General features: G+C 43.1%; 1 protein-coding gene and 1 pseudogene across 3 annotated transcripts in view; both read left to right on the top strand.

The window, feature by feature from the left end:
* Positions 1-26,477, top strand: part of PITPNC1 (phosphatidylinositol transfer protein cytoplasmic 1) — a 258,196-nt gene that overhangs the window by 48,268 nt on the left and 183,451 nt on the right. The gene's annotated exons all lie outside the window — the stretch shown is intronic.
* LOC116745400 lies at positions 2,578-3,841 on the top strand (annotated as a pseudogene).

Raw genomic sequence — 26,477 nt, 5'->3', positions numbered from 1 at the left:
AAACTGCCATTGGAATAAACCACTTTTCTTTAAAGGGAAAAGAACTTTTTAAAGAAAGTAATAAGCATACCTCTATATTTTCCTGACAGATATCAAAGAAAAAAAAATCTTCCTGTTTTTACCTTGACAAGACATCTAACATCGCTGGGAGGTTTTGCTTGCATGAGAACTTCAACATTATAATCTAGAAATCTCAAGCTCAACAACTTTCTCTGTCTGGGGATGGGGAAAAGGGATGATAAAATAGTTTTCTATACAGCTGGTTACCAAAATAGTCAAATATGAAAGCTATTTCATCTCCTTTTAAAAGGTTAGTCTTTTGATATATGAATCACAATTGATGCTAAAAGGAAAGTGTTAGAAACATAAACTTTTCTTCTCTGCTAGTTCAGGTTTTGAATGTTTTAATCACTTAACTGTTTATTTTTCTGGCAGTGAGGTTAGTACTGGTAGCCAGTGATTACCAACAATTAAAAAAACAAGTCATCTAAGACAACTCTTACACTCCCAGAAAACCCAATTAAAATCACACTTCGTTTTTTGCTTTTATGGTTTAGAAGTAAATTCTGAATCAGTTTCATGATTCTTGTGGTATTTTTCCAAATTAATGACTTTGGACATTTGGACACTGAGCTGTGTGAATGCTGAATGTGTTTTCTTCCCTTTGCTATCAATTAGATATTTAAGAATGTATCTTATGAAGGAATAGCCACCTAAAAATACGCCAAAGGCCACAGTCCTGTATCCTTCCTCAGACGGAATACTGCACAGGAGACTTTAAAAAAATTGCGATTATATGTGTCATAAAATTTGCATTTTAACCTTTTTTAAGTGTACAGTTCAGTGGCATTAAGTACATTCATAATGCTGTGCAACCATCACCACTACGCCTCTCCAGAACTTTTTCGTCAACCCAAACAGAAACTCTGTACCCATTAAACACTAACTCCTTGTGCCCCCTTTCCCGAGCCCCTGGCAGCCACCATTCTACTGTACTTTCTGTTTCTATGAATTTGACTATTCAAGGTACCTCATATAAGTGGCATCATGTGTCTGGATTATTTCACTGAGCATAATACTTTGTAGGTTCATCCACGTGGTAGCATCTGTCAGAATTTCCTTCCTTTACAAGGCTGGATAATATTCCATTGTATGTAGGTACCACATTCTGTTTATCCACTCACCTGTCAGTCAATGCACAGGAGACTTTTAAATTTAATTTTTGCTCTCATCACACACACATACACAAAAAGGTAACCACGAGAAGAAATATGTTAATTAGCTTGACTGTAGTAATCATTTCACTGTGTATAGGTATCTGAAATCATCATCTCAAACGCCTTAAGTACATATAATTTTTATTTAAAAAAACAGAATAGTAAAAAAAAAAAAAAAAAACAGAACAGTATAAAAATTTTATTTTTAATATGTGCCATTTGGCATCTTTCCCCCTAATTTCCTGGCATTCTTTCACTTGGGGGTCATTTTTTGAGCCTTACATGCTGACAGGTGCTGAGAACACAGGAATGAATGAGCTCTACCCTGCATGCAGGGAACTTCTTTTCTGGTTGGGTAGACAGACCAGGAAATAGGGTCCAAGGCTTGGTGGTGGCCACCCAAGCAGAAAGCAGAGGGGAAGGTGGGTGACTCACTGTTGGAGAAGGGCTACATCCATTGTGGGTGGGAGTGTGGGGGCCTGATGAATGAAGGCCTCTAGGTCATGTTCTAAGTTCTCCTACTCAAAGGCTAGAAATAGATATCAGCAGAATTAAAGGTCATGTATAGAAGGAGAATCTGATATACTGCAGTACTCCACCTCTAGGCATGATTTCTTGTAAATTATATTCACGTTTTACCGTCAAAGACACTTCTCTCCCCTAAAATACTAGAGCACAACTTTAACTCATTTGGCCCCTAAGTAGACAGGAGGTTGTGTGGGGTATGACAAACTTTCAAGCAGTATTACCATACACTGTGCAGAACCTTAAGTTTTCAAAATCTGATCCGTGCATTCTATTCCCATTTGTACATACAAAGAATATAATTAACTTGTCCATGGTGGAAGAATATAGAATCTGGACTTCTGGCATTTAGCCTACTGTTCTTTTGTCTATATTTCCTAGTACCCTGTATATAACAATCTGTGAAATTTTTTGTCCTCTCCATGTGTTAGCCATATGGGGGCTTTGGGAAGGTCCAAGAAGGTAGATCTCCAGGGTGCCAATTTGCACATATTATTGACAAGATGGTAGAACTGATGTGCGTTTGGATGGTTGTGGATGAGCTGAGGGCAACAGATGGACTCTGACCCATGTACCCTTAACTTGAAAGAGCAGACTAGTACCCACATTCACAATATGAGAGTTTCAAAGGCAGCGAAAGCATGCGCCTTGCTTTCTAGATAGCAGATTCTATATAGTCTCAATTGCCTCTGTTATGTTCTGCATTCTGCTCTCCCATCTATGTATTTGTCCCCAGTTTGATCATCATCTTTGGCATGTTTGTCTTGTAGTCTGTAACTCTTTGTAAAATCTATTGGCGGTCTGCTAGGAACAAACACACAAGAAGAACAGCGACATGGCGCCCGCCAGCCTGAGGCAGTGCGCAGTGGCGCGTGCGTGAACTGACGCGCGAGCAGTGCCCGGTCGCGCCGCCGGGGCTCGGGCGCCCGCCGCCATTTTGTAGAGTTCTCTGAGACGCCAGAGCCGCCGCCGCCGCCGCCACACGGAGGCTCTTGTCAGGACGGTGACGCCGTTCATCGGACACCTGCCCCAGGAGGGCACAGAGCAGGCGATCCGCTGACTCGAGCAGTGTGGGAAGGTGCTGGAACGTGACATCATTAAGAACTACAGCTTTGGGAATTCCCTGGCGCTCCAGTGGTTAGGGCTCCTTGCTTTCACCAGGGAGGGCTCTGGTTTGATCCCTGGTTGGGGCACTAAGATCCCGCAAGCTGCGCCAGAATACAAACAACAACAGAAGCCACAAAACTACGGCTTTGTGCACACAGGGGACCAGGTGGCGGCCGAGGATGCCATCCACAACAAGCTGCACAGGGTGAACATCACCGTGGAAGCAGCAAGGATAAGAGCAGAGCTTCAGGGACTTCCCTGGTGGCGTAGTGGTTAAGAATCCGCCTGCCCATGCAGGGAACACGGGTTCAAGCCCTGGTCCCCATGCTGCAGAGCAACTAAGCCTGTGCGCCACAACTATTGAAGCCCGTGTGCCTGGAGCCCGTGCTCTGCAACAAGAGAAGCCACCGCAATAAGAAGCCTGCGCACCACAACGAAGAGTAACCCCCGCTCAATGCAACTAGAGACGCAACTAGAGAAAGCCTGCGCGCAGCAATGAAGACCCAATGCAGCCATAAATAAATAAATTTATTTAAAAAAGAAAAAGAGCAAAGCTTCAGCCAAGTTGCACATAGGCAACATCGGTCCTACTTGTACCAACCAGGAGCTTTGGGCCAGGTTGGAGGAGCATGGTTCAGTCATCGAATGTGACGTTATGAAAGATTATGCCTTCGTACACGTGGAGCGGGCAGAGGATGCAGTAGGGCTGTCAGGGGCCTTGACAGCACAGAGTTTAAAGGCACACGAACATACGTGCAGTTGTCCACCAGCCAGCTTCGGACTGCCCCTGGGATAGGACACCAGAGTGGCAGCTGTCAGTGTGGGAAAGAGGGGCACTGGTCAGAAGAGTGCCCAGTAGATCGTACAGGTAGTGTGGCGGACTTTACCGAGCACTGTAACAAACAGTATGGAGCAGCGTGCACACCTGACACCGTTGGCTACGGGGAATCCGTGTGTAACAATGATGCATAGGGCACACTCCACCACCAGCCTTACCGAGTCCGCTCTTAGGAGGCAGTGGCATCAGCAGCTTCCGGGTCCAACTACCTACAACTGTTACTTGTCCCATCTGCTTCAAGACCACAGCGCAGCCCTAGGTGAGGATTATACTGACAGCCTCTCTTTCCTGTACAGTAGAATCCCTCCTACCTTGCTTTCCTTAGGAGTTGACCCCTCTCCCTGTCTACCTGCAACCTCTCCTTTCCCTTTATTTATTTTCAAATTTTCAAATTTAATTTCTTTAAAAAATTTTTTCAATTGGCTGCACCTCGTGGCATGCGGGATCTTAGTTCCCTGACCAGAGGATGAACCTTCTCCCCCCCACCCCCAAAGCGCTGGGTCATGACCACTGGACCACCAGGGAATTCCCCTCCTTTCCCTTTAAAATGACCATATGTAGTGACAGGCAACCCTCTACTCTTCTCTGTTAGCTCTGGACTTTGACACTGAAGCTAATCTTCTGAAATTGCTAGGACCATTGGGCTTTTGTTTGTTGTTGTTTTGTTTTGTCTTTTTATGTCTGATCGTGGTACAACATTAGCTGAAATTTAGCCTTGCTTTACTCCACTCCTCTCACTTTTTTTTAAATAAAATATTTTGACAAATAAACGTTTCTAATGCTTAAAAAAAAAAAAAGAACAGCAACTGAAAGAAAAGCACTTTCTTAATGTCGTTGCATGGATGACAGGGTAGACTCTGTAATTAGCCTTTTTTTTTTTTTGGCTGCACGCATCTTAGTTCCCCGACCAGGGATCAAACCCAGGCCCCCAGCAGCGGAAGCGAGGAGTCCTAACCACTGGACCGCCAGGGAGTTCTCTATAATTAGCCTTTTTAATCTTGAGCCCTAAGTTCTTGCTGTTTATGTGAGTCCATAGCAATCTTAACAGTTCAGTGGTTTCAGTGACTATTTCTTTGCTAAGAATTCCCCAAGCCACAGCGTCAACCCCAGACTCTTTCCAGTTTTGCAACTCTTTGCTGGATATTTGTACCTGAATATCTTGACAGCACCTCACAATCAACCTAAAACAGTATTTGTGTCACCACCTTCCCCCAAAACTGCTTCTGCTCCTGTCGTCCTTATTTGTTTTAGTGACACCAGCATCTTAGCTGCTAAGATTAGAAACTGTCTTCTTTCCCACCACCTCATTAGAAACTAAATAGTTGGTTCTGTGTCTTTTACCTGGACACGGCCTCTTGCTTTTTTCCCCTCATCTCTAAGTCATCTTCTTTTTACACTGCCTCTAGAGTTAGCTTTCTAAAACTCACATGTGATAGTCACTCAGCCCCCGTCAGATTCTGTGGTGACTTCCCATGACCTATGAGATGAAGTACCAACTTCTTAACAACTTCTTGTTTTCTCACTTACCCAGTCTCTAAGTGCGGGTTGCCCTTTAGTATCACCTATTTCTTTTCTCTCCCCAAATCCTACTTGAGTTTTCATGCCTTCCTGCCTCTGCACACTGTTACATCCCTCCCTCAGCTAAATGTCCGTTATCAGGATATTATCTCAAAATTTCTCTCTTCTAAAGGCTTCCCTACCCTTTCTTCCACCTCGAGCAGATATCTGCCCCTTCGCTCCTGTAGTTTTGTTTTAAAACAGCTTTACTGAGGTCTAACTTGCATACCATAAATTCACCTGTAAGTATACTGATGAGTTTTAGTAAATCCATGTATTGGTGCAATTCAGTTTTAGTACTTTCTGTTACCCCACAAAGTTCTCTCTTGCCTGTTTGTAGACAGTCCTTGCTCTCACCCCAATCTCAGGCAACCGCTGATCCGCTTCTGCATCTATAGTTTGTCTTTTCTAGAAATGTCATATAAAATCATACAATATGCAGTCTTTTGAGACTGGCCTCCCTTAGCATGCTGTTTTTGAGTTCATCCATATTGTTGAGTGTATCATAGTTGGTTCTTTTTTATTGCTGGATAGTATTCCATTGTGTGGATATACCACATTTTGTTTATCCAGTTTCCAGTTGATGGACGTTTGGGTTGTTTCCAGTTTGGGGCTGTTATGAAAATACTGCTATGATCATCTGTATACAAGTCTTGGTATGGATGCATGTTTCCATTCCTCTCAGGTAGATACTTAAGAGTTGAATGTCTGGGTCATATGTTTAACAGAAACCACCAGCCTGTTTTCCAAAGTGGCTGTTGCATTTTATATTTTACGTTCTGCATTCTCCACATCCTTGCCAATATTTGGTATTATCTGTCCTTTTGATTATAGATATTTTACTGGGTGTGGTGGTATCTCATTGTGGTTTTAATTTGCATTTTCTGTAATCATTTAAAACTGCTTTCTGTTATAGAATGTTTTGTTGTATTGATATATATCTTCTGATCTGTGCACTATGCTAGGGTTTGGTAAGTGGATGAATGAACAATCCCATACTTAGGATGAGTGGCCAAATTCTCAGTTATTTTTGGAACAGAAAACACTGATAAGTTAACTTCAGAAATGATATAAAAGTCAAGTCTCTTTCCCTGAACAAATTTTTGCCAGAGTTTCTAAGAAGCAATAACCTTGACTGAACTAAGTTTTACTTTCTTTTTTTTTGCTCACCCCTTGGTGGGAGGTAATGGATAAAAAATATAGACATAGCAGGAGAAGGAGAAAAGAAACAGTCTCTAAATGACTAAGAGCTTGTGGAATAGCTTGGGAGAGAGAACCATTTGGGTTCTTGGTTACTCCATGGTTCCAGGTGTGGGGACTCCATTAATACTGTGACCTCTGCTTCTCCCCACTTGCTTTTCTCTGTCAATTCAAACAGGAGTCTGCAGACATTTTCAGTAAAGGGTCACATAGTAAATATTTTAGGCTTTTTGGGCCAATACACAACATCAAGGACATTACGTAGGTGCTTACATAATGAGAGACTAAACAAATTTCCACACATTTTATTGATGAAATTCAAAACAGAATAATAATAATAAAAGGGTACAATTTTCTGTTATACAGGTCTACTAATAAAAAGAATGGAATTCTTTTTTTTTAAAAATTAATTTATTTGTTTTCATTTTTGGCTGTGTTGGGTCTTTGTTGCTGTGGTGGGCTTTCTCTAGTCACGGCGAGCAGGGGCTACTCTTCGTTGCGGTGTGCGGGCTTCTCATTGTGGTGGCTTGTCTTGTTGTGGAGCACGGGCTGTAGGCACGCGGGCTCTAGAGCGCAGGCTCAGTAGTTGTGGTGCACGGGCTTAGTTGCTCCGTGGCATGTGGCATCTTCCTGGGCTAGGGATTGAACCCATGTCCCTTGCATTGGCAGGTGGATTCTTAACCACTGTGCCATCAGGGAAGCCCAAGAATGGAATTCTTTTGAGGAGGATAATACTTTGGTTAATTAGAGTTCAGAGTTAGTGTTTCCTATCATCATGGTAGAAACAGGGCCTCATTCTCCAATGAGCCTTCACTGAAACATTGTGGTCTTCCATCCTGAGAATTCACCAGACTGTGCTGGCTGCATTTGCCCTTATAGTGGTGGAGAACTTTTCACATGGAGGAAGCAGCTTAAGAGGATAAGGTCTGGGGTAAGACTCCTTGGGTGTGAATTTCAGCAAAGACTCAGTAACTAGGAGATCTTTGACTACTTACCTGACCAATCTAGGAGCTTCTGTTCCTTCATCTGTAAAATGGGTCATAGTACCTACTTCACAGGGTTGTTGTAAAGATTAAATACAAAGATTAGATTAGAATGGCAGTTTATAAATATTATTCTTCTTTTGAACGATTTAAAAATGTAAAACCATTCCTAACTCACAGGCAGGGTGGCAGGCTGGATTTGGCCTGCGGGATATAATTTGTGGACCCCTGCATTAGAGTATAAACTGGAATTATTGCCACTTACTTTAGAAGTAATGATTGCTTTTCCCCCCTAATTGCAGAGCACCATATGCTCACTGCAGAAAACTTGGAAAACAGAGAAAAGCACAATAAAAAAAAGTCATTCAGAATCTTTACCATCCAGAAGTGCTTCACTGGTGGTCCCTTGTCTTTGTATATATATATATATATATATATATATATATATATACACATATTTTTTTAAATTAAAACAAACTCATACTATGCATACTGCTTTGTATTTTTTTTCACTTACTAATATATACTTGTCACTAATAATCTTCTATAACCTTAACCTGAATTTTAATGACTGCATACTGTTCTGTTACACAGATGCATTACAGTTTACTAAAACAGTTCCCAACAACATTAAAGTTGTTTTGAACTTTTCACCTTTTGACATAACTCAGGTGTAAACTAATACACAAATGTTTGTACACATTTCTGATTAGTTCCTTGGGATAAATTACAAGAATTCAGTCCCTGGGTTAAAGAGTACCTACAGTTTTTTAAAAAGATTTTTTGATGTGGACCATTTTTGAAGTCTTTATTGAATTTGTTACAATATTGCTTCTGTTTTATGTTTCGGTTTTTTGGCCCAGAGGCATGTGGGATCTTAGCTCCTTGATCAGGGATTGAACCTGCACCCCCTGCATAGGAAGACAAAGTCTTAACCACTGGACTGCCAGGGAAGTCCCAAGAGTAATCTATATCTTTTAAGTTTTGGTGTATCTTGCAAAATTGTTCCCTAGGGAAGGTGTATAGTTCTATACCCTCCCAAGTGGTGTATAAGAACATTGTCATTTACTGTGGTCTTATATTTTTACTTGGTTATTGGGCTTATGGATTTAAACAGTGAAAACATTTTTATTTTTGAAACAATTCAAATAGATTAAAATGTACAGACAGTAATGAAACTCGCACCCACGTACGCACCAGAAAGATTACGCAAGTGTTAACATTTTGCTGTACTTGCTTGTGTTATTTTAAGAAAAACATGTTACAGATTAAAAACTAAGTCTGTCGGGGCTTCCCTGGTGGCGCAGTGGTTGAGAGTCTGCCTGCCGATGCAGGGGACACGGGTTCGTGCCCCAGTCTGGGAGGATCCCGCATGCCGCGGAGCGGCTAGGCCCGTGAGCCATGGCCGCTGGGCCTGCACGTCCGGAGCCTGTGCTCCGCAACGGGGGAGGCCACGACAGTGAGAGGCCCGCATACCGCAAAAAAAAAAAAAGTCTGTCATTATCATCCCATTCTACAGATGATAATGGGAATCTCATATCATTGATGAGAGCAATCAATCTGCAAAAAGTTAAGAAATTGTGTAAGCAGTAAGAACAGGTAAGTGGTTTTACTTACTGGTAAAGTAAGTAAGAGGTTCTTATTTACAAGAACCTCTTGTAAATAGCATATGGCTAAATTAAAAAAAAAATCCAGTCTGAGTTTTTTAACCAGCTATTTTAATCTGTTTGCATTTATAGTAACAGTTGATATTTTAAATTATTTCTCTTATTTCATGTTTTCTATTTTCCATACTTTTCTTTTGCTTTCTTTTTCTTATTTCCTGTCTCTTACTGAATTGAGTTTTATCAGTTCCTCCCTTTTTTCCTCTACTGGCTTTATTATCCTTAAATGTGTGTTCTTAGAAAGCAGTCTAAAATTAACTCCAGTCATCCCCCCTACCAGTTTATTTGCTTTTCATTTAACTTAAATTTCTCCTTGTTTTTGGTATTTTATAGCCTTTGATATTCTGCCATTTAACTATAGCATGTGTAGATTTGTTTTGGTTTATTCTGCTCAGAACTTGCTGTTATTCCCTACATGGGAGATTTGTGGCTTTTACAATTCTGGAAAATCCTTAACTATTATCTTTAAAAATATTGCTCCCCTTCATGTCAGTAGCCATGAAAATGTGCCTCTCAGATCTCCTGCTGTGGGAAGCCTAGTTGACTGACCCCAGATGCCATGTCTCAGGATTCACTCAAAAGCCACGCTTCCCCTGGGCTGTCCCTGGTTGCTGGCTTAGTAAGATGTGGCTACTAGTGCTAGCCCATCCTGTAGGATATAGGACTCTTCTAATGGGGAGTCCTTGAGCCATGACTTTCTGGTCTGAGGTTTCTCCTTGCCCACTCCTTCTCTTCCCAACATCCTTTCTTAGCATCTGCTTATTGGAGGACCCAGACTAACACAGTCTCTCTATTTGCATCATCTGGATCTTGCATTAAATGCGTCGGAATAGTCTCATTGTACTCCCTATTCCAGGAGCTATTCTTTCATGCCCCTTTTATCTCTGTGATGCCCCTTGGTAATTTCTTCAAATCTGTCTTCCATTTTACTTAATTCTCTCTTTACTTGTGTCTAATCTATTTAATGTATCTGTTGACTTTTTAATTTCAGTGATTATGATACTTATTTCTGGAAGTTCTATTTGGCTTATTTTCATACCTGGCTGTTTTTGGTATTTTTTTCCTCAGGGTTTTATTTCCTACTTTTATGTCTTTCATAGTTTTAAGCATATTAATTTTTTATTCTCTTTTTCAAATTTTAATTTTATTATCCCAAGTTCCTGGAATTCTTTTCTTTTTAATTAATTTATTTTTTTTCTGCTCTGGGTCTTCATAGCTGCATGCGGGCTTTCTCTAGTTGTGGCGAGTGGGGGCTACTCTTCGTTGAGGTGCATGGGCTTCTCATTGCAGTGGCTTCTCTTGTGGAGCATGGGCTCTAGGCACACAGGATTCAGTAGTTGCAGCATGTGGACTCAGTAGTTGTGGCTCATGGGCTCTAGAGCACGGGCTCAGTAGTTGTGGTACACAGGCTTAGTTGCTCCGTGGCATGCGGGATCTTCCCGGACCAAGGATTGAACCTGTGTCCCCTGCATTGGCAGGTGGATTCTTAACCACTGGACCACCAGGGAAGTACCCAAGTTCCTGGAATTCTAACAATCTTGTTTGTTGTGTTTGCTGTTTTCTTCTCATGATATATTGTAATTTTAAATTTTCTTATAAGCTGATCTTGAGTGGGGATTACTTTTCCTGTGACCTGATAACAGGCCCCCTCCAGAACAATTTGCATTGCTTCTTCTAGAGATCTCAGGAGTATCACTGGCTTGGGGCCAGTGTTTCTGCTAATTTCTTAGGTTGGAACTTCCTGGATTACTCTGCTCAAGGCTCAGATCTGGATATCCATATTTCAGAGGAGAGGTTTCTTTTTTTCACTCAGAGCCCAGGGGCACACAAAATTGTCCTCTTGGACCCCTTTTCTAGGGTATGAGTTCCCCCCCGCCCCCAGTCTTCACTGAGGAAGCCCCTCTTTGAGGATCCTGCCTCTCCTCAAGTGTTTTTTTTTTTTTTTTTGCGGTACGCAGGCCTCTCACTGTTGTGGCCTCTCCCGTTGCGGAGCACAGGCTCCAGACGCACAGGCTCAGCGGCCATGGCTTACGGGCCCAGCTGCTCCGCGGCATGTGGGATCTTCCCAGACTGGGGCACAAACCCGTGTCCCCTGCATCGGCAGGCGGACTCTCAACCACTGCGCCACCAGGGAAGCCCCATCCTCAAGTGTTTTATTTCCAACTCTGTGCCTCATGGCAGCCCATGGTTCCACCTCCTTTGTCCACTTGGGTTTTAAAATGCAAGTCTGTAAGTTACAAAAGCAGTCTCAGAATCCACGTGCTTTCACTCAGTTTTTCCCTTTCTTTTTCAGGTCATATTTTACCCAGCATTCTTAAGTATTTGTAGTGGGAGGGTTTTTTCCACATTGTCTTAATCTGCCACCCTATTGCTGCACCTGAAGTCCCATTTACCATATTCAGTTCTGTGCTGCAAGGCTTCTCAGGGTACCAGTTTCTAAGCAGTATCATTAGTGAAACCCATAAACTCACCCATTGTTAGAAAAGCCAAGTGCTTGAGATCCTATTGAGACTGTAGATATATAGTATGTCCTAAGGGATCTGGAAAAAAAGCTACCTTTATTTTCCAACCCATGGTCACTTCATTGGTAAATACAGGAAGTGCCGTAAGATTTTACAGATGGAACTGATGCTTAGGAAACAATGAAATTGAATCATCATCATCATCATCGTTATTATTTCTTTTACTAAACAGGCCTAGGAACAGAGCTCTTCTGTTTTCCTCTCTTCTTTCTCCCAGCTTTCCCACCATCCTTCTCAATTTGTCCTTTGTCAACAGGGCAGAAAAGAAGGGCTGAAGTGATGTATGGGTATAATCCACTGTGCACTGCTAAAAAGATAAACTTAAATGAAGTGATTTATTACCTGGTGACAGGTATTCTGCCCCCAGAATTGTCTGTCAAAGTGAATGCTCATTGATTTTCCATACTTTCTCTGTCAGCCTCTGGATAGCCATTGTTCATTACAGGTGGGTAAGATGCCAGAGTATTCTCGCAGCCTCCGCACTGTGCTGCAGGGCTTAGCCTTTATTTCTGTTCTAGGGCTCAGAACTCTTTGATTCTCTTGCTTTAAACTGTGTATATGAGAAGAGCAAATGCCACTGGTTTCTCAAATTATTCAAGTTAGAAGTAAAACATATTCTGTATTCCCATTTTGAAAAAGCTTCTAGAATCTTCCTACATGAGTCAAATAGATAATAGGTCCCAATACAACAGCACAGGATAATATATAGCTGTCAGGGCAGTGCCTGAGTCAGTCTGGTCTGTCTTAGAATAAAGATACTCCATATCCTTTGGGAACTAATGAAATAGGTAATTTTCTTTCACTTAAGGGGACCGCATGCATATCATATAGGACATGTCTTTCCTGTTTTGCTCCAAACCCATCCCATTGTGTTGGAGAGCGACAAGCAAAATCTTTTCAGCGACCACAATGCAGTCTTGGGAGTCAGGATCAGTGTCGTGGAGTCTCAGCAATGCCCAGGTGTCGAGATGGTCTTAAAAATCTGAGAATTTTGACCTGGCATGAACCTTAGACCATTTAATCCGGTGTTTTAACTGTAGATGAGGAATCTGAAGCCTCAAAGTATGTTATAACTTGCTCATCATCGCAGAGTCAGTCACACAGCCAGCACTCAACCTGGTCCTTGGACTTCCTGCCCATCACTGTTCCCTGGGGAACTTCTCTTCCACTTCTCACCTGGGTAGCAGTTCCATTTGCTTTCACAATGTACTGCTTGAATTTAAAGATGACTGTGTTGTCAGCGGCTCGCATCATTGAAGTTCATGTGTTTGGTCCTTTGACAAGGAGAGTTCTGCTGATTCTGAGTTGGGAGGAGGGAGCTTAGCTACAATTTTGATTTTTCCTTTTTTTCTATCGTGTGCTTAAGTATGGTGACCTGGACAAGAACACCACAAAGCAGGCACTTTCCAAATACACGTTGTACTGGAAAAAAGACTGCTTTTATGCAGTTGGGGTGGAGCCAGGGAAATTATTTACATGATGTAATGGTATTTTCTAAATGGCATATTTCAAGGAAAAAGACTAGTTGGATCACTAAATAATTATAGGCAAATACATAGATTGTATTTATATATACACACGTATATATAGTAATATACTAATCGTATGTAACATTTGTATTTTTTAAAACCATAAGCATCCTGTAGTAATTTGGACTTGTAAATGCCTTTGCATAGCAAGTAACAGTTTATAATAGCTAAGGAGAGATGAACACTGATAGTATTTTTCTTTTTGTACCTCTGATTGGCAGGTAGGGGGAATTGAAAGCTTGATTTGGGTTACTTTTTTGTTTATTTATTTATCTATCTATTTATTATTTATGGCTGCGTTGGGTCTTCATTGCTGCAGGCAGGCTTTCTCGCTTCATTGTAGCGGCGGGCAGGGGCTACTCTTCGTTGTGGTGCTCGGGCTTCTCATCGCAGCGGCTTCTCTTGTTGCAGAGCACGGGCTCTAGGCGTGTGGGCTTCAGTAGTTGTGGCTTGTGGGCTCCAGAGAGCAGGCTCAGTAGTTGTGGCTCACGGGCTCAGCTGCTCTGTGGCATGTGGGATCCTCCCGGACCAGGGATCGAACCCGTGTCCCCCGCAATGGCACGCGGATTCCCAACCACTGTGCCACCAGGGAAGCCCAGTTTTGATTTTTTTCAATACTTAGTTACAATACTGATGAATCACTTTCTTAATTGAATATGTGGCATGTATTTCCTCAGTATGCATTTGTGGCAGCATCAGCTTTCCCTGAGCCCATACTAATAGTTCTTACAAGTTAAGCAGGATGTTGCCTTCATGGTGTAATGATTTGGTACTTCACATAGTACTTTGGAGGCTGGAGGAAGCAAATTCAGCCTCCAGAAGTCCTTAACTTAGAGTCGAGAAGCATCACTGATACCAGGAGAAGCTACCTGAATGTGTATTTGGTGGTAAAAGTAAAAAGATATTTTATGTGTCCAGACAAGCAGAGGAAAAAAATATATAGACCTGCATTATATTCATTTTCTTCCCTGTGTTCACTAGTGGCCTGATTATTCATCTGGCTGAGATGTAAGATCTTTTGAGCTTATAACATAATAGTTATTCATAAAGGCATTTAGGCTGATGGCCTGCTCAGAACGTCCTGCTGTTCAGGATGGACTTCATCTATATTTCAATGAATTTCTAAACGGGAGAAACAGAACATTTTCCCTTTGATTAATTCATTGGTTTTTTTAGTCCTTAAGGACCCATATGCAGGTGAACTCCAAAAGGAAGTCAGTAAAGGAAAAATGGTAAATTGGAACTGAAACCGTGAACTGGCCCCATAAAAATCTTTGAACACTGTCCTAAATTCAACATCTGAAATATAATGGGCCAGGCAAAGATCTATGAAAGCTAATTTTAAAAGCTAACGTAAAATTGCACCAAAGAAGGACATTGTTATGAGTTGTATAAAGTTCTTAGGCTGTTTCAGACCACTCTTTTACAACTCTCTGGCTTTTAACCTACTTTGCCCAAGAATCAAGTACTTTAGCAAATTATAACTAGTTAGGTCATAGACACATGCTTTGAGTTCTTGGGCTCTTCACTGGGAGTATGCCCTCTGGAACTATGATTTTAAGGTTTTACATTATTGGATGTATACCTGTCTTAGAGTGGTCCCCAGAGATCAACCCTAAGATGAGAAATGGGGCAGGTGATCCTAGGAAGCCCAAAGAGGAGCACAGGGCAGTGAGAAAGGGGAAGGAGGGAAGGCAGTAGAGTGTAAAGGAGAGAGTTTCCTACTGATCCGGTATAGAGGAAAAGGCCTTGAAAAACACCAAGGAAGATCATCTGTGCCTCAATTCTAGCACCAGCGTGAAATCCCATTTTAAATACCTTGTTGAAAAAGACTTGATAGCTGACGTAACTCTTTTTTTTTGCCTTATAAGTGATCTGTGAGATTGGATTTGCCAGTGTTGAGTTTTTCCCAACTTGAGTACACAGTGTCCAGGAACTAGCAAAATCAGCCTTTTGTAGTAGGATCTTTTTAGGACATGGCTCTGTCACCCAGGTATGAGGGGGGGCACCTCCTTCTGATGTCCTTTCTCCAATCTGAGTAAGGGAGAACCAGGACATGAGCTTTCTCTCTGGTGCTTGGGGCATCGGTGGGCTTGGGTCTTAACCTTCTCTGCCTAGTTGTCCTCAAGGGAGCACTGGAGTCCTTGAAATGGAAATTCTCTTCCCAGGATCTACCAGAAACCTCTAAAACTTCAAGGAAGTTTAATTCCCAATGTCTTGGGTCAGATTGTTTAGAAGTTGAGGGATTCTCATGGAGATGATATATGGGCCTAGGAGGTGGAGGTGAGGAGAGTGGCAGGGCAGTGGGGGAAAGGGGAGTTTTAGCTGGGTTTCTGGGGAGCTCTGTCTCCCCTTGCCCAGGGGTCAGCCTTTTGTTTCCCTCTCCCATGTCAGCCATTGATCGGTTATGGGCCTCCCTCAGGGCAGGTATAACCTTCTAGGTGGAGATGCTCCCATAGGCCAAAGGCAATTTTACAGACTAGGGGGCCAGATGGGACCCATTAACAGTCAACACTTATAGCAAACCTTACGTGGTATAAAGGGATACAGGCAGGGCACTCTGGCCTTCTGGCCTTACCCAGCAGAGAATAGGGCCAGGCATTCACCTTTTCTTACTCATTCCCTTTAACACAATTCACCACTCCTCCAAGTGTCCCTCTTCACAGCAGTCCTTTGCCCTTCCAAATTCAGTGTCCTCGGCCCCCCTCCTTTGAAAAACTTACTCCTGGACACAGGAGGGGAGAATCAGATGCCCCTGCCTTCTGGCACCTGTGGCTGAGCTGGACCCCACTGGGGGTTCGCTGGCTCTGGGAGGAGTGGTGGTCCCTGGTGTTGGTGGGAGGTAGGATGGGAGATCATGAAGGCTTTCATCCTGATCCATCTTTCAACCATTTGCTTCCAGAGTCAACCCATGGCAAATAGGTCTCAGCAGTGAATATTAATTTTCTGCCCCAAACTATTTTCCTCCTATATACAGGGCTTTGACCCTACTGTTTGCAAAATAACAAGCTGGCATTCTTGTGCTGAGGTCCACTTGATTCCTTCTTGAGCCTGCTTTTGTTCCCATTTTAGCTGAAAAGGGCTTTGAGGCATCCAGATTTTTTTTCCTGACCTCAGATTTCTTTCCAGATACAAGATGGGGAGAGGGAGCTGTGGACGAGTGAGAAAGGTTTCAGGTGTACCTGTTTCATATTTACTCTGACCCAGAGTGACTGGGGTATTAATTTAATGAATGTTGTCACCAAGGCTTTTGAAGTGGCCGTGGTCGGTGATTGAATGGCAGTTACACAATTTCGAATTTGGGAACCAGGTATTGTTCTTTCGCTACACCAACCTGTCGCTTTAGGCATGTTATAAGGTTTGCTTTGCCTGCACCCCAACCAGATTTGCTCTACAAGTTAATGTCACTCAGGGTAAACGCTACACTATCTCTGCATCAAAGCCACCTGCCAGCCACAGCCAGGTGTGTAGTGCATTTGGATATTGTGTCAAAATATCTCCATGATCTCTAAGAATAGAACTGCCATAGGTCAGCCTGATAGTCTAGAAAGCTGTCCCTGGGACCTACTCCATCCATTAGAAGTGAGTCACTAAATCCAGCCCACATTCAAGGTGGGGGGGATTAAGCTCTACCTAGTAGAGGGAGGAGCATGAAAAAAAGGTTGTTTAGGGGTGCTAAAACCACCACAGTGATTAATAAATACTTTTGGAGAGATTCTTTGAGCCTATGCAAGAAACTTGTTTCTCCTTTAAAAACTTTCAACATTTACCAGTGGATCTCACCGGCAGCCATTATTACCATCATGTTCTGTTAATGGTTTTCTATTTCCTTCATTCCTTCTATGTTTATTTCTTGGAATTCTTCTGTGAGGATGTTTTGTCCCTTCTCTTCCATTTATTTATTTATCCACTTATTTGTTTATATCAGTATAGACTCAACAGGTATTTATGTTATTCTCTAGGTGAGAGATGTTTTTAAAAGGGGAAAACAGCCTCTCTGAACCAGGTAGAGGGAGGTGGTGAGGGAGGGTGTGGATGCTGAGGAGGAGGACATGGTGGAGGAAGACAATTTCCTGAGAAGGCCGGTGAGAATGAGGTCCAAAAGAGGGGGGGCCTTGGCAAAAATGAGGGACACTCTGTTCTCAAAAACAAGGACAAAGAAAGCTTGGGAAGGTTGCTTTTTTTCTCAGGAAGGAGTTCCCATTAATTATCTTTTGTCTTCTCGGTCAGGATGTTTTTTGGTGACGACAGTAGGAAATTGGCTTTTGGAATTTAAATTTTCTAGGCGGAAATTCCTGGCCTCTGGAGGAGGCTTTCTTGAACCACAGCACTATTGACATCTGGACTGGCTCATTCTTTGTTGTGAGGGGCTGTCCTGTGCACTGTAGGGTGTTTAGTGGCATCCCTGGCCTCCACTCACCAGATGCCAGTGGCATCCTCCCCTGCTTCCCCAGTGTGATCACCAGAATGTATCCTGTGCCACCAAGTTGGAGGCAGTGCCACCAAATGTCCCCTGGAGAATAAAATGGCTTTTGGCTGAGAACCAGTGATCTGAAATAGCATACACCATGCTGGCCATGCACAGAATTCCTGAGTGTTACTTTTGAAAGACTAAGACGATGGCATTTACCTGAGCTCCTGCACAGAGAACTCAGCTGCCCTGGTGTGAACATCAGCGTGGCCGCAGTTGATAAGTGGGTGGGGGGGGTTCTTGGGAACAGCTGATGATGTTCTCAGCACACAAGAGGAAATGGAGCTCTGGTTCTCAGAGGGTCTTTGTTCTGGCGAGTGTTGCTGTGGTTATAGCCTTGCCTTCTGGTGGTGGGTTGTTTTGCTTTCTCTGTGGTTTCTGTGTGCGTTTGAGAATCAGCTTCGATGTGATGTCAGCTGGGGACAAGAAGCTCTTCTCACCGATGAGTTTCTGAAAGCCCATTTGTTCTAAATGCAACATGACACTAACCTAGCTTGGGTGCACGTCGGTTGCTGGTAAAGTTGTTTCCTGAGTGAGCCGGGGATGGTGGGGACTCCTAGTCCTTTACAACTCTCGTTTTATTATCCAGAGACACTTCTGCATTTTGACTTTTTTTTTTTTTAAACCTTTTTACCTTCAGTTAGTTTTTAACGAGACACTGCATTTCAAACATAGCAAACATGACAGAGATTGAGGAACGAGGGGGAGGCTGAAACGACCTTGCACGACCGCTGATGCCATCTATTGGTGGTTGGCAGAACTGATGCCCTTCGAAGCTTTGATCATTGCACAGAAAGTTGAAAATTGGCAGCAGAGAACCTTCCTTGCACCCAGGGAGCTTGGGATTGGCAGGACAGGGGAAGAGTGGGGGGGGGCAGTAATGTGGGTTTGCTTCGTAGATCAGCACCAGTCATCGGTGGGTGCCGGGAATCCATATTTAAAGTAATTTTAGGAGGATTTTTCAAGGTACTGGCTAGGATGCCATTGGGACCTAAAATCCATTGATGAGTCAGTGGTCATTTAAGAAAGAATCCCAGTGCATTGGGCTTTGGGGTGTTAACAGAACAGCAAGGAGATCTCAGCTAAAAACAGTCTCTTCCATAGAATTAACATGGAGCTGGTATTTGTGAAATTTGATTAGTCGGGGACACTATGAACTCATTCTAACCGAGGAAACTAAGACTCGATGAGTAAAATAACTATTGTAGTTTATCTTCTTTCAAAGTGCTTTCAAATACTGCACATTTGTTTCTATACCAATCCATTTCGGCCAGCATATCCCTTTTTTCTGATACCAAACTGAGATTCCTAGAGATTAAGTTTCCTGGGTCCACATATCTAGTTGATAGTGAGAGCCAGAATTAGTCCAGCCAGTGGATCCTCAACCCTGGTTGCACATAAGACTCACCTGGGGTACTTAAGAGAAAGCCCAGTGATTGGCATCACTGCCACATATACTGATTTAATTGAGCAGGGGAAGGACTGGGTCGGGGGTTCCCTTTCAGAACGATAGTGATTCTAATGTGTTGCCTGGACTGAACTGTGCAACTCAGAGTATGGTCTGTAGGCCAGCAGCAGAGCATCATTTGGAAACGTGTTAGAAATGCAGCATCTCAGGCCCCATCCCAGAACTTCTGAATCAGAATCTGCACTGTAGCAAGAGTCCCAGGTGAAGTTTGGAAAGACTGGTGCTGCCTCTGAGGCAGGATTTTCTGAGCTGTCCGTTGGCATCTCCACTGGGCACGCCCGCTTTTTTTTTTAACCATTCAGACAGCGTTCGAGGGTTGGGTGGCCTCCACTGAGGGTTCCAGCTTCCCCCTGCCCTATGAGTTCTCCTAGACTGAGAGCACAGGTGCTCCCCGCCTCCCCCTAAAAGTCTTGTTCAGTGCTCGCAGGTAGAGTGTGTTTTCACAGACCTCAGTTTCCGGGTGCATCGTAGCATTGTCACCAAACCAAGACTCCAGTCTAGGTGCCTCCAGGCTCTGCCTGTTAAGAGTGATGGCACCCTGATCAGCCGGTGATGAAAGGGTCACCTTGTGTTTAGCCCCTAAGACTCTCACTTTACCTCTAGCTTAGAGACCGCTTGGATTGGAAAGGAAGGAGGTACTACGCCTTTTTCTTTCCCCCTAAAGAGAAAGTACTCTGGGTCAGTGTTTGTTTTTTGAATATTTGAATGAGATGAAGCCTGTGAGGGCATCTGGGAAACTTTTTGACGTTACAGACAGGCTTCATCCAACCCCAGCTGGGTTTCGGTGGAGGGACCTCTTACCCAGCAAACGCATCCATTGTCTTTCTAAAAGAGATCTTTTTTAGTTCATTTCTTCAAATCCAATGCTATACGAGTGATCTTTTCTAAATCTGTAGCTGCATTTTGGGTAGTGCCTGAAAGAGACACAGAAGTCCCTGTTCAGCCTCTTTTTGGGAAACTGAGAGCCTTGGCTTCTTTTCCACCCGTCCTTTGCTGTTTTTAACAACAAACCCCCTTTGATGAAGGGCCAGTCTGAGCTGGGCAGAGCCAACCATTTCTCCTCACTTCCAAGCTCCCCTCCACCATCTCCTCTCCCTCTTCCAACCTTCCTCCCCGCAGGAACAAAACAATAACAAACCAAACTGGGAAAAAACAAGGGAGGTTTGTCCCCATTTCTGAAATCCTTTGAAAGGATGTTACTGAAAGAGGATTCAGAAGTGCATGGAGGGTTTCTGTGCCTCTTTTTCTGGAAGCGTTGGGAGGTCTCCGTGCACCCGATCTGGAGAGACTGGAATGATCATTTCTGCACGGAAGCCACTCATTAGTGGCTACCAGCAAGAAGACCTTGCCAGGTGCTTGTCAGGCCTCTGAATTCAGAGGTTTTGAAAAGACCCCAAATGGGGCTTGTGGCTTTCTTCAGTCTTGTTGGGTTTCATTTTTTTCCCCTTCCTCTTCCAGCCACTCTGTTCTCTGTCCAGCGTTTCTCCTCTGTTGCCCACAGCAACCCCAGCAGTTGGTACCGGAGTAGGGGGAGCTGGAGGCCAGGTAACCTCGGAGTCGAGAAATCCTTAACTGATCAAGTCACCAGAGTCATACACAGGAATAGGTTTTCTGGAAAATCTCCCGATTCAAACCACCCTCCACAGCTCCCCCCCAACCTTGCCTTTCCAGAGAGGCTTGTTTCTTCTGGTCCCGGAGAAGCCAGTTACTGAGACACTCGGGCCCCACCTCTGGAGGCATCTGTTTACAAACAGTGCTGCGTAAACTCTAACGCGTTTCTTTTCAGCTCACACTTTCCCTCCACACAGACAGAGTCCGTAGGCTCTTTTACAGTGGAGGGTGTTACAGAATATAGTATCACTCTCCCTGTGCAGAGAGACAGACTGGGGGAAGAATCAGCCCACGGCCAGTGGTGTAGAAGAGGCAGCCAGGCTGTAAGGTTTTTTCTCTTTTGCTCTTTACCACAGGAAAGCGCTTTGTCAGGAGGAAGTGCCAGTGTCGTCATGGAAATAAATGATCAGGCGGTAGCAGCCAGATGAATTGAGCCGTCCTTGATTTCGGAGACCTCTACCATTAATATATCTAAAATTCAGTGTACAAATGAGCATAGGATGACTTGATCTGGGATACCTCTTGCAATTCTTTTGCAGCTCAATTAGTAAATTTCCTTTCCCTTTGAATACCACAACACTCTCTGAAACTCAGAGAACCGAGCAGGTAGAACGTTGAAGGAGTTTTCTGAAGGAGAAAAAACAAAGCAAGTTTGGAAACATGAAATAGTGATCCTCATTTGGATCATGCCTTCTGGTATCTAAGCGTACCAGTTCCTTCAAATTCCAAGGACTGGCGGGCTCTTTGGATATTTGTCAATGACAAGTGAGTATGGGTTGAGTAAAGGCATTTTCTTCTGCAGTGTTCGTTTCTATTTCCATGGTTTGCCTCAGTCCTTTTCTTTAATTAATGCTGTTTATGCTCACTGATGAATAATTCAGAGTCATTACAAGCAACAGATGTCAGAGGATTCAAAATGACTTTCTCTGAATTATTTATTATTTCCAAAAAAGTAACAGGTTTGTTGAACAAGTAATTGGCAACACAGATGTAGATCAAGGTTTGTCAGCAGGAAACAAGGTCTACTACTGCTTTCCCTTTTGTGCATGTTACTAGCCAGGACTGCATTGTACAGGGGGAGTTTGCCTGACACTGCGTAGGGAGTCAGTTACTTATTCCGGGTGCTGAGTGGGGAGCTGGACCTTGTTTGGTTTTTCCGGTTGACAAAACATAAATAGGAGTTCGTTCAAAAATATAATGAATGAAGGCAGCCTTGCAAACACCTATCAGACATAATGACTTAATGCAGGTCCCCAGAAAGAGGGAACATCTTTGTCTGCAAAGATATGCTGAGAATAGAGACCTGGGGGGAAAAAAAACCTGATGGATATGTAAAGGTTTGTATATAAAAATGTTCTCTGCAGGGTTGTTTATAACAGAATTTTTAAAAGGAAAAAATGCGGGCTTCCTTGGTGGCACAGTGGTTGAGAGTCTGCCTGCCAATGCAGGGGACATGGGTTCGTGCCCCAGTCCAGGAAGATCCCATATGCCGCGGAGCGGCTAGGCCCGTGAGCCATGGCCGCTGAGCCTGCGCATCCAGAGCCTGTGCTCTGCAACGGGAAAGGCCACAACAATGAGAGACCACGTACCACAAAAAAAAAAAAAAAAAAAAAAAAGGAAAAAATGCAAGTGGCCAACAATGAAAAATTAGTTGAATAAATTTTGATAAATCCAAGCAGTAGAATATTATATAGCCATTAAAATTAATTATACGTATTTCTGATACAGAAAAATATTAGAGAATTCCCTTGCATCCAGTGGTTAGGGCTCAGTGTTTTCACTGCCAGGGCCCTGGGTTCGATCTCTGGTTGGGGAACTAAGACCCTGCAAAATGTGTGGCATGGCCAAAAAAAAAAAAAGAAAAGAAAAAATACATTAATATATTAGATAGACGATGATATTAAGTGAGAGAGGCTATATGTCTGTAGAAAACTATGTGTATGTGGTTTTTCTATAGACATAGAGAAAAGTCGAGAAGGAACTACCCCAAAATGTTAATAATTATTTAGGTGTTGTAGGGCATTGGTCCTCAGCCTTTTTGGCACCAGGGACCGGTTTTGTGGAAGACAGTTTTTCCCACAGATGGGGCGAGGGGAGGGGGGAATATGGTTCAGGCGGTAATGTGACCAGTGGGGAGCGATGGGGAGTGGCAGATGAAGCTTCGCTAGCTCTGCTCGCTTGCGGACTGCTCACCTTCTGCTGTACTGGTCTGCGGACCAGGGGTTGGGGACCCCTGGTGTAAGGTCCAGGTGACTTTTCCTCTGCTTCTTGTATTTTCTCATCCTTTCCACTGTAAATATTCATTCATTAGTTAGAGTAAAAAGCCAAGCTGCTAAGAAATCCACAGTATTGAGGCTTAATGAATTTGTCTCTCATTTAACAATTTAAAGTAGCTGTTCCAGATATGCAGGGGGCTCTGTTCCGTTCAGATATTCACAATCCTGGGTTCCTTCCATCCTGTGGCTCCCCCCCTTCCCCAGGGCCTTGTCATCTTTTTTTTTTTTTTTTTTAATGTTTATTTATCTATTTGGCTGTGCCAGGTCTTAGTTGCAGCACACAGGATCTTCGTGGCTGCATGCGGGATCTTTAGTTCCGGCATGTGATCTCTTAGTTGCAGCATGTGGGATCTAGTTCTCTGCCCAGGGATTGAACCCGGGCCCCCTGCATTGGGAGCGTGGAGTCTTAGTGACTGGACCACCAGGGAAGTCCTAGGGCCTTGTCGTCTTGTACATGGTCAAGGCTGGGTGCTGTCACAAGGAAGAAGAGGGGGCATGGAAGAGACTGTTCCCAAAGTGGCACACATCACTTCAGCTCACATGCCTTTCCAGGGACACAGTCACATGACTAAACTCAACTGCCAGCTACAAGGCAGGCAAGGAACAAAATCCTGATAGGCATCTATTGTGGCCTGCAACAACGCTATGCTACAGAGGAAGGAGAAAATGAATTTTGCTGGAAAGCTTTCAGTCTGTGCTAAATGTATTACCTGTATAAGAAAAAATAATATAAATTTTTTCTAAAGGGATAGAACTTTGGATTAGATGCCTTCCGAGGGCACTTCCTTTAGAAATTAAGCGTACAGAGGAAGTATAAAATTTGGATACCGCCTTCAAGGGATTTACAGTTTGATATAGTAACTAGACCAATAATAATTCAAAGTCTTATATACAAAGGGCCAAAAGAGGAGCCAGATCAATACAGAAGAGAGAATTGGCTAGGATCGTGGAATAAGGCTTAGGTGATTTGAAAAGTTTGCAATTCTGCTTTGTTGAGCTACGAGGATTACTTGTATCTTTGGAAGAAGAAAAACTATTTATGTTTTGTGATATTTTACAGTAGTATGATCTCCTTTTACACCATCGAGGAACCGAATCATAATTTCCTACTGACCTAACAGTAAGACTCTGATTGACCTTCAGTTAGCTGTTGTTCATTGTAATTCCTTGTTAAATCTGTATTGATCTATTTTTTAAAATAAATTTATTTATTTTATTTATTTATTTTTGGCTGCGTTGGGTCTTTGTTGCTGCACATGGGCTTTCTCTAGTTGTGGTGAACGGGGCTACTCTTCATTGCAGTGCGCGGGCTTCTCCTTGCAGTGGCTTCTCCTGTTGTGGAGCACGGGCTCTAGGCGTGTGGGCTTCAGTAGTTGTAGCACACAGGCTCAGTAGTTGTGGCTTGCGGGCTCTAGAGTGCAGGCTCAGTACTTGTGGCACACAGGCTTAGTTGCTCCGCGACATGTGGGATCTTCCCGGACCAGGGCTCGAATCCGTGTCCCCTGCATTGGCAGGCGTATTCTTAACCACTGCACCACCAGGGAAGTCCCTGTAGTGATCTTATCATAAAATATTTCAGAAGGGCTACAATTTGAATAAAGCTCTTAGCAATAATTTATCAGTTACTTTAAAAATAAACTTAAAAAAATGCAGTTTTAAAATATGATTATCTAGAGGTATTTCTAGACCTGTTTGGAAGGCAAACCAGAAGTATAATATAGATAAAGGGGTTTTTTTTCTCCTTTGGATAGAAATTTTTCTATCTTTGACATATTTTTAGTAACCATACGATATATTACCTCCTTCACAATAGGATCAGATTTTGCATATCTTTTGCCTAGCGTCAGATTTTTCAAGTCTGTAGAGTTTAGGCTGTTAAAACCGAAAAATGTTCTGGTTTTATATATAAAACTTTGTAAAGTCAAATGGTGGGTTTTTCTCTTTTTTTTTTTTTCTTTTTTAAAGTATAGTTGATTTACAATGTTGTGTTAATTTCAAGTGTACCTTTTTCAGATTCTTTTCCATTATAGGTTATGAAAAGATATTGAATGTAGTTCCTTGTGCCATACAGTAGGTCCTTGTGGTTAGTCCCTTCTTTAATCCACCACAAATATCCCTTAAGACATGTTGCAATCCAATTGCCCTGTGATTTGATATTTCCCTGATAGTTCATGAGATGCAACAAAAATGTTTGAAGGAAGACAGTAAGAACTGTTTGGTGCTTTAGGTTTGTTTTGTTTTGTTTTGTTTTGTTTTCAGGAAATTCAGGTTGCAGAAGCCCCATAGGGCAAGAATCATTGCAAATGAGGCCCAGATTTGAACATTGCTGTTTTGTAAATTGTGCTTATTCTCATAATAAAGATTTCTACAGCTGGAAAGAACTTTAAAAATTGGGTGATCCAGTTGCCTTATTTTGCAGATGAGGATCCGAGATGCAGACAGGTCAAGTCACTTGCTGAGGTCACATTCATTCGTGGCAAAATTCAGAACCATGCTTTGACTTTCTGTCCTCAGGTCACTACACCACCCCTTTATCTTAGGCCTCTGGTGATTGCCAGCTTACTTTCCACCAGTGACAGGAACCTCAGATAGAAACTCCAATGAGGAGAGGACAATACTTTCACAGCTCCTGACCTGTGGGAGTGATGGGTTGGCATCGGGATGAAGTGGGAGTGAGGGCACCATCTTTATAACCCAGCTCTTCCTGCCCCTTTCTTTCTTTCTTTCTTTTTTTTTTTTTGCCTGCCCCTTTCTTGATGCTTTGTCTACCGAACATTTGCAGAGATGTTCTTGATTCATAGTAATAATAAACACGTTAGGGGGCAGAAATTGGACTTGCAGCCAATTTTGTAGGAAGTTTCATTGCCATCACATCTCAAGATAAAGAATTTCAGTTTCTCTCTTTATTTTTTTTACCATTATTTAAGAGCGCTGAGAGTTGAAATCTCACAGTGACAACAAAAATATAATATTTTCTTCTCATTGTAAAAGTGGTCAAAGAGCTGAAAAGCCATACCATTTTTTGTACGTGTGTGTGGTGCGCAGGCCTCTCACTGTTGCGGCCTCTCCCGTTGCGGAGCACAGGCTCCGGATGCGCAGGCTCAGCGGCCATGGCCCACGGGCCCAGCTGCTCCGCGGCACGTGGGATCTTCCCGGATGAGGGCACGAACCCGTGTCCCCCGCATCGGCAGGCGGACTCTCAACCACTGCGCCACCAGGGAAGCCCGAGCCATACCATTTTAAAAAATATTTATTTACTTGGCTACGCCGGGTCTCAGTTGCAGAATGCGGGATCTTTTTAGTTGCGGCATGTGGGATCTAGTTCCCTGACCAGGGATTGAACCCAGGCCCCCTGCATCCCTGCATTGGGAGCACGGAGTCTTAGACACTGGACCACAAGGGAAGTCCCCCATTTTAAAAAAATAATTTTCTTCTCCTTATTTGATCAACATTAAGATGAATTGTCTCTTTGGGGGTGTGATTCTGGTTTAATCGGTCCAAATGTTTTG

Source organism: Phocoena sinus, chromosome 20, assembly GCF_008692025.1.
Source record: "Phocoena sinus isolate mPhoSin1 chromosome 20, mPhoSin1.pri, whole genome shotgun sequence".
Lineage (NCBI taxonomy): Eukaryota > Metazoa > Chordata > Mammalia > Artiodactyla > Phocoenidae > Phocoena > Phocoena sinus.
The sequence above is the reverse complement of the archived record's forward strand: the minus strand, read 5'-3'. Positions and strand labels throughout refer to the sequence as shown.